At 46.0% G+C, this 8083-nt stretch overlaps 1 long non-coding RNA gene across 1 annotated transcript; it reads left to right on the top strand.

Moving 5' to 3' along the window:
- The first annotated feature begins 2577 nt into the window (after positions 1 to 2577).
- LOC130266090 (uncharacterized) lies at positions 2578 to 7871 on the top strand. Its single transcript, XR_008842736.1, has 3 exons — positions 2578 to 2662; positions 2738 to 2796; positions 7698 to 7871. It is a non-coding gene; the product is annotated as an uncharacterized LOC130266090 (long non-coding RNA).
- The last annotated feature ends 212 nt before the right edge of the window (positions 7872 to 8083 follow it).

Raw genomic sequence — 8083 nt, 5'->3', positions numbered from 1 at the left:
AGCCCTGCAGGCTCACAATGGCCTCTTGTTTCCATGAGGCCATGCTGTGTCACAATGGCCCTTGGTTCCATGAGCATGTGCAGTGTCACACAGGTTGGTGCCATTTGTCCTTGCTGCCCCTCCCATCCCAGTGCCCCAGGAACAGCCCCGAGCCACCCATGAGGGACAGGCCCTGCTGGGCCAGGCCTGGGCTCAGGCCTTGGCCTTTCTGCTGCCTCCAACCAGCCCAGGCCTTGCTCAGCATTGCAGTTCCTGCTCACAGCCAATGGCTCCTGCAATCCTGCCCTCAAGGATCTGCTCTCACCAGTGCCTGGGGAGCCTTTGGCAGTCCCTGCCCTCAGTGGGGCCACTGATGCTCCAAGGGACTTGGAGTTTTGCTTCTGACTCCTTGGGCAGCTTCTTCAACCTTCTCTCAGTGCCTGGAGCTCCTGGACCCAGCCCCAAATCCACCGTGGGCATCATTAAAATACAGAAAGCCCTCAGGAGTTCTTTGTCTTCCTTCCAATGTCTTCAAGTCTCCAGGGCTTGTGCAGCTGCTTGGAGTCAGTTTGGAGTTCTGCTAAGGAGGAAAATTTCAAAGTTCCCCTCATTATATTTTTCTTTTTTTTATCAAAGGAATGTTTTCCTACTTTTCATTTTGGAGAAGAGGTGACAGAAGCCTTCCCCGATGCTTAAGGTCTCCTTAGTTGTCCGGGCACAGAGAAGAAGCTCCTGAAAGTTTGAACATGTTTGGACAACCTGCTTCTCATCTCCAGCATCACTATGAGGGACATTGCCCACCTTTTGGGAATGGCATCCCAAAATATCCATAAATTTTCATGTACTTTATTCTCCATTTTTAATATTTAATTATTAAATTTATTTATTATATTAGTTTTTATTCATGTTTTTTATTACTTAGTTTTTATATTTTAAAAAATCAATACATTTCTTACAGCCAAGGAAATTAATCTTCATTGGTTCTACGTAGCACAACTCCCTAATTAATTAATTTAGCTATAGTGATTTTTTTTTCTCCCTCATTATGATAATTAGTAATGTTTGTAGACATTTTGTCATTTTTATTATCATCTTATTCTCAGGCAGGGTCAGAAGAGGAATTCAGGATCTGGGGAGACATTTCTGGGGAACATTTGGGGCAATTTTGGGTCAGGGGATGGAATTTAGAGCGAACTAGATGGAGGATACTTGGGGTAGCCATGTGGGAACTTGGAGGGGCACTTAGGGATTCTGATGGACAATTCGAGGTGTGGGGGAGCACTTGGGGGTCCAGGGGCACTTGGAGGTCAGGGAGGGGAATCTGGGGCCCTTCGGGATCCGGACGGGCACTTGGGGGGCTCTAACAGGGCTCTGTGGGAGCGGTGGGTGATGGGAGTTGTAGGCGGGGTATAATATGTTTTAACGGGGCCGTGGAGCATCACGGGAGTTGCAAGCACTCCTGCAATGATTGTTTATATCCGCCACAGAGCATGATGGGACCTGTAGTCCCGGAAGTGGCTCAGACGGGGCATCTGAGGGTCTGGAAAGGCATTTCGGGGAGACTTTTGCGTCCAACCCATGACTTCAGACCCTCAGACGGAACATGTACGGTTCGGGAGCCCTTGGGGGGAGCTCAAGGAGCTCTATCCAGGCTCCTTATGGCACGGGGCACCGCAGGAGTTTTAGGCACTCCAACGGGGCTCTATTGGGCCCGGGGCATGATGGGAGTTAGAGGCAAAAAGAAAAGATGGCGCCGACACCAGGCACCCACCTCGAGGTCCCGATGTCCAGCACTGATTGGCTGCGGGCAGTGATGGGCAGAGTCCTCAGCAAATGGGAGGTGGCAGAGGCGGGAACAGCCCATTCAACCCCTGCAGTCCCTCCAGTACAGACCAGTTCATCCCCAGTGCATCCCCAGTACAACCCCAGTGCTCCTCCTGCCCCTCCCAGTACAGCCCAGTTCATCCTCAGTACAGCCTAGTCCAACCCAATACACCTGAGTCCCTTCAAGTTCCCCCCAGTGTCATCCATTGTAAGCTCCAGTGTCCCCCAGAGTTCCCCACAGTGTTCCCAGTGTCCCCAGTTTGTCCCAGTATTTCCCAGTGTAATAAATAAGAGGACTTTTGTTCGCTCCCTGACAGGCTTTAGGCCTTGAAGGAATATTGCCAGAGACTTGTGAGGCCAGGATGTTAATTGCTCTGCTTTGATCCTCTGACAAGACCTTGAAAAAGATACCGCCAGAACTTGTTAATTGTTTTGCTCTGCTTGCTAGCTCGTTTGATAGGCTTGCATAATCACATATTGTTTTAAGTGCCAAGAAAGGAGTCAGTGGATGAGGAAGACTACTCACCCTCATCCCCCGACCACCAGAAGGCAGAAAAAGACCCCCTAGCAACTGGAAGAGCATGCGCAGAACTACTAGAGGAGGAGCACGTAACCCGAAAACTGAACAGCATAAAAGAAACAAACTAAGGGGGGTGGGGCGCGGCAGTTAGTGGAGCGAGACTCCTCTGCTGTCCAGCGCTGACTTTGCTTTTGCCTTCTGTAACCAATAAATCTTTTAAATTGTTATTTGATCTTTTATGGCCCATTGCGCTCATTTATAACAAATTTTGGTGCCGTGACTCGGATCGAGATTTTGGAGGGGCTCTCTGCCTGCGGGGATGCACGCCCCACCATTTTGGTGGCCCCACGGACGGGGGTCCTACCCCAACCTCGACCGACAAACCTAAAATTAAGAAAGCAAAAGCAAAGGTAGGAGGGCCCGGTTGACCCCTTAAATTTTGTGCACAAAGTCCGGACGAAGACGCAGGACGCGTAAGTATAAGGGATCCGTTCGGGCGGGGTCGGGATCCTGGAGTACAATGTGTGGTGTGTGTGTGATAGGGGGACTGACAGCCAGATTCCCCAAGCGAGTGTGGACCCTTAGTAGTGCGGTTCCCATCGGCCCGCGAGGGCGTGGGCCACGAAACAGGGGAAGCCAAAGTGATTTTTGGTGAGAGTGAAGGTACTCCGGAGGAAATGGGGCAGGGGAAGAGTAAACCTCCTGCAAACGTTAAACTCCCACCCATACCTAGAGATAGTCCCTTAGGATTTTTACTAGAAAACTGGGACCATTTCCCTGGAATGGAAGGGAAGGATAAGGCAAAAATGATATATTACTGTGTAGAAGTCTGGGGTGGGAAGGAGATTTCAAGAAACGTGTTTTGGCCAATATTTGGGTCAACAGAGGATTGGATAAAACAGAGATTAAATATTTGGGTAAATACAAAAAAACCTGTTTGTTTAGAGGAAAGTGAGTGTGCAAAAATTTGGATAGCCCGTCCTGAGGTTTTTATCTTTAAATTGACCAAAAAAGGGAATAACAAAAATAAGAAAAAGGGAGGTAGGAAAGAAGAAATCCTGATGGTACCCCCTCCACATGTGCCCCCACCGCAGACCCCTGCCCCCAGTGCACCTCCTCCAGAGGAGGATTCGGATTCAGATCATTCGAGCTACTCAGGACCAGTCACTAGAGGGAGATCTAGGAAACAACAAGAAAATTTATTCCCATTAAGAGAAATGCCTATGGGGGGTCCTCAGGCAGGAATAGGATTTATATCTGTACCCCTCAGTTCAGGGGATGTTAGGGAATTTAAAAAGGAAATGGGACTTTTATTAGAAGACCCGCTGGGAGTTGCTGAAAGAGTGGACCAATTTTTGGGTCCTAATATGTACACCTGGGATGAATTACAGTCCATTTTGAACATCCTGTTTACAGCTGAAGAGAAAAATATGATTAGGAGGGAGGGGATGCGTATCTGGGACACCCAACACACTCAGGGTCCTTCAGCTCACACCAAATGGCCCCTTTAAAAATCCTCAGTGGGATCATCAGAATCCTGCACATCGAACACACATGCAGGACTTGAGGACAATCATAGTTCAGGGAATTAGAGAATCAGTCCCGAGAGGCCAGAACATCAATAAAGCATTTAATGAGAGACAAAAGAAGGATGAAACCCCCACAGAGTGGTTAAAGAAGTTGAGAAAGAATTTCCAGCTTTATTCAGGAATGGATCCAGATGGTCAAATGGGACAGGCAGTGTTGAAGGTACATTTTGTGTCTAAATCTTGGGAAGATATAAGGAAGAAGATACAAAAGCTGGAAGATTGGCAGGATAGAGGCTTAGATGAGCTATTGAGAGAGGCCCAAAAGGTGTATGTCCGAAGGGAAGAGGAAAGTCAGAAACGGCAAGTTAGAATGATGGTTGCTGCGGTATGAGAAAGTAGGGAACAGGGTCAGAGAGAGACACAGAGGCGGCCAGTAAGAGAGCTTAAGGAGTCTAGGGATTCAAAGGAGAGACAGGACATTAAGGTGTGTTTTTATTGCGGGAAAAAAGGACATTTCAAGAAAGAGTGTAGGGTCAGGATTCGAGATGAAAAGGAGTTCAAGACAGATTAGAGGGGTCAGGGGCTCTATCTCTTGGGGACACGGAAACATCATAAGGAGCCCTTGATAAAACTGAAGGTGGGTCCTCATGGCCAGGAAATAGTTTTTCTGGTTGACACAGGAGCTGAAAGATCAACTATTCAGTTTTTGCCAAAAGGATGTAGTCTATCTAAAGAGACTGCCACGGTAGTAGGAGCAAAGGGAGAACCCTTTGAGGTGGGGGTTATTAAAAGGGTAACAGTTGAATCAGAATCAAGAATCGGGTTGGGAGACTTTTTGTTAGTATCAGAATCTGAATATAATTTATTGGGGAGAGATATGATTATAGAACTAGGAATTAGGATAGAAGTAGTAGAGAAGGAACTGCAAATTAAACTCTGTCCTCTCAGAGTGGAGGACGAAGAAAAGATAAACCCTGAAGTATGGTATAATCCAGGAAACGTGGGGCAGCTAAAAATAGCCCCATTTTCGGTGATTATTAGAAATCCGGAAGTCCCGGTAAAAATAAAGCAATATCCCATATCCCATGAGGGTCGATGGGGATTAAAACCTGAGGTAGAGAGATTGTTGAGCAAGGGGCTGCTAGAACCATGCATGTCACCCTTCAACACACTGATACTGCCTGTGCACAAATCAGATGGCACTTATCGGTTAGTACACGACTTAAGGGAAATTAATAAATGCACAGTGGCTCAGTTCCCCGTGGTGGCAAATCCATATACACTCTTAAGTAAATTGGGGCCTAACAACTTATGGTATAGTGTCATAGATTTAAAGGATGCCTTTTGGGCTTGCCCTCTCGACGAGGCGAGCCGGGATTACTTTGCATTTGAATGGGAGGACCCCGATACAGGGAGGAGGCAACAGCTGAGGTGGACAGTGTTACCTCAGGGGTTCACAGAATCTCCAAATTTGTTTGGACAGGCATTGGAACAAATTTTGCAGGATTACCAAACAGGACCGGGAGTAACCCTGATACAATATGTAGATGATCTGCTTCTGGCAGGAGAACATGAGGAGGATGTAAGGAAAGAAAGTATAAGGCTGTTGAATTTTCTGGGGCTTAAGGGGTTAAAAGTTTCTAAGACTAAACTTCAGTTTGTAGAGGAGGAGGTAAAATATTTGGGCACTATTTAAAGAAGGGAGAGAAGAAAATAGACCCTGAAAGGATCCAAGCAATTATGTCACTACCTATTCCAAAAAACAAGAGACAAGTTCGTCAAATTTTAGGACTTACCGGGTACTGCAGGCAGTGGATTGAAAATTATAGCAGTAAAGCTAGATTTCTTTACCATAAATTAACACAAGAAGGGCTAATGAAATGGAGTCAAGAAGACACAGAGAAACTTCAGGAATTAAAGGAAAGTTTAGTCCATGCCCCGGTCTTAAGCCTCCCGGGTGTGAGGAGACCATTTTTCTTATTTATAAACATAGAAGAGGGCATTGCATTTGGGGTACTTACCCAGGATTGGGCAGGGAAAAAGAAGCCCATTGCATATTTATCAAAAATTTTAGATCCTGTGAGTAGGGGCTGGCCAACCTGTTTACAAATAGTGGCCGGATGTGCCCTCTTGGTGGAAGAAGCTAGAAAAATTACTTTTAATGGTAATCTCAAAGTAATGTCCCCTCACAACATCCAGAGCGTATTACAGCAAAAAGCAGAAAAATGGATTTCAGATGCTAGGCTTTTAAAGTATGAAGGAATTCTATTAGAGGCACCAAATTTGACGTTAGAAACCACTGCACTACAGAACCCGGCTGCATTTTTATACGGGGAACCGGAGCATGAATGTTTGACCCATGACTGTATAGCTACAATAGAGGAGCAGACGAAGATTAGAAGAAGAGGAATTAGAAAGTGGTGAAAGACTTTTTGTGGATGGATCCTCCAGGGTAATAGAAGGGAAAAGAAAATCAGGGTATGCAATAGTGCAGGGTCCGAACTTGCAGGTGGTAGAGTCTGCAATTAGATAGATCATGGTCTGCCCAGGCATGTGAATTATATGCAATATTAAGGGCCTTGAAACTTCTTGAGGGGAAGGAGGGGACAATATATACTGATTCTAGATATGGATTTGGAGTAGTCCATACATTTGGAAAGCTATGGGAAGAAAGGGACCTTATCAACTTACAGGGGAAGGATTTGATACACCAGAAACTTATAGTTGAGATACTAAAAGCTCTGAGAGGGCCGACAAGGTTAGCAGTGGTTCATTTAAAGGGACACCAACGAGGAATAGATTTAAAAAGCAGGGGGAACAACGCTGCAGATCAGGAGGAAAAATGGGCAGCCCTAAAAGAAATGGTCCTAAAAGAAAAAGGGGGGCAAAGGAGCAAAGATGGAGTCAAGGACAGTGAAAACACTGATACAATTTTTACGAATGAAGAGAAAGAGAGACTTAGAAAAATGGGTGTTACAGAGGAAGCAGGAAAGTGGATATTAGCAGACGGCCGGGAAGTGCTACCAAAGGCGATAGCTCAAAGGGTATTGTATAAATTACATCAGAGAACTCATTCGGGAGCCCAGGGGCTGGTGGATCACTTTGCCGCTAGGCACATGAGCATTGGGCTCCACGATATAGCTAAACATATCACAAAGAGATGTCCTACCTGTTTGCGGGTAAATCGAAGTAACCTCAGAAAACTACCCCATGGGGGAAGGCCTCTAGCAAAACAACCCTTTCCAAATATTCAAGTGGATTTTACCGAATTGCCAGAGGTGGGGAGGATTAAATATCTTTTAGTAGTAGTAGATCATCTTACTCATTATGTAGAAGCCTTCCCGACATCAAGGGAAACCGCACGAACAGTAGTAAAAGCCCTGCTGGAGGAGATAGTCCCCAGGTATGGTGTGCCAGAAACAATTGACTCTGATAAGGGGCCGCACTTTACATCAAAGGTAACTCAGGAGCTGGCAGCAGCATTAGGAATAAAATGGGAACAACATACTCCTTGGCACCCTCAAAGTTCAGGCCGGGTAGAAAGGATGAATGGAGAAATAAAAAAACAACTTACTAAATTGGTACTAGAAACAAAATTATCATGGGTCAAATGCATTCCCCTAGCCTTGCTGAACATTCAGACTCAACCCCGAGCAGATTTGGGAATTTCCCCATTCGAGATGTTATATGGCATGCCCTATAGTTTAGAAAAGGCACAGACAAACCCAAATGTTAGTGAACGATACATTAACGAGTATTTAATAGCTTTGATGAAATTCAAAAAGCAGCTATGGGAAAAAGGAATGTTGGTTCAGAGACCACCATTAGATCTTGTATTACATCAGGTTCAGCCCGGGGACTGGGTACTGGTCCGAAGTTGGAAGGAAAATCCGATAACACCCAAGTGGGAAGGACCTTACCAGGTGTTGCTTACAACAGACACAGCAGTACGCACTGTGGAAAAAGGGTGGACTCACGCAAGCCGAATCAAGGGACCAGTAGATCCGTCTAAATTCACCAACGACTCTGGGTGGGAAGTAAAAGGCACACCTGGGAGCCTGAAACTGACACTCAAGAAGCGAGTAAGCTCTAATTAAATGACAGATTACATTATTCTCACCCCACCACAGGTATGACAGTTTTTCCACATGGGAGATAGACTGTGGGATCCAACATACTATTCCTTCCTAGCAGAGCTCCGAGCAACAGGAGCACCAGTGGGGGGGGGAAG

This window comes from Oenanthe melanoleuca, unplaced genomic scaffold (genome assembly GCF_029582105.1).
Source record: "Oenanthe melanoleuca isolate GR-GAL-2019-014 unplaced genomic scaffold, OMel1.0 S001, whole genome shotgun sequence".
Lineage (NCBI taxonomy): Eukaryota > Metazoa > Chordata > Aves > Passeriformes > Muscicapidae > Oenanthe > Oenanthe melanoleuca.
Note: the sequence above shows the minus strand (reverse complement) of the source record. Positions and strands in the feature narration are given on the sequence as shown.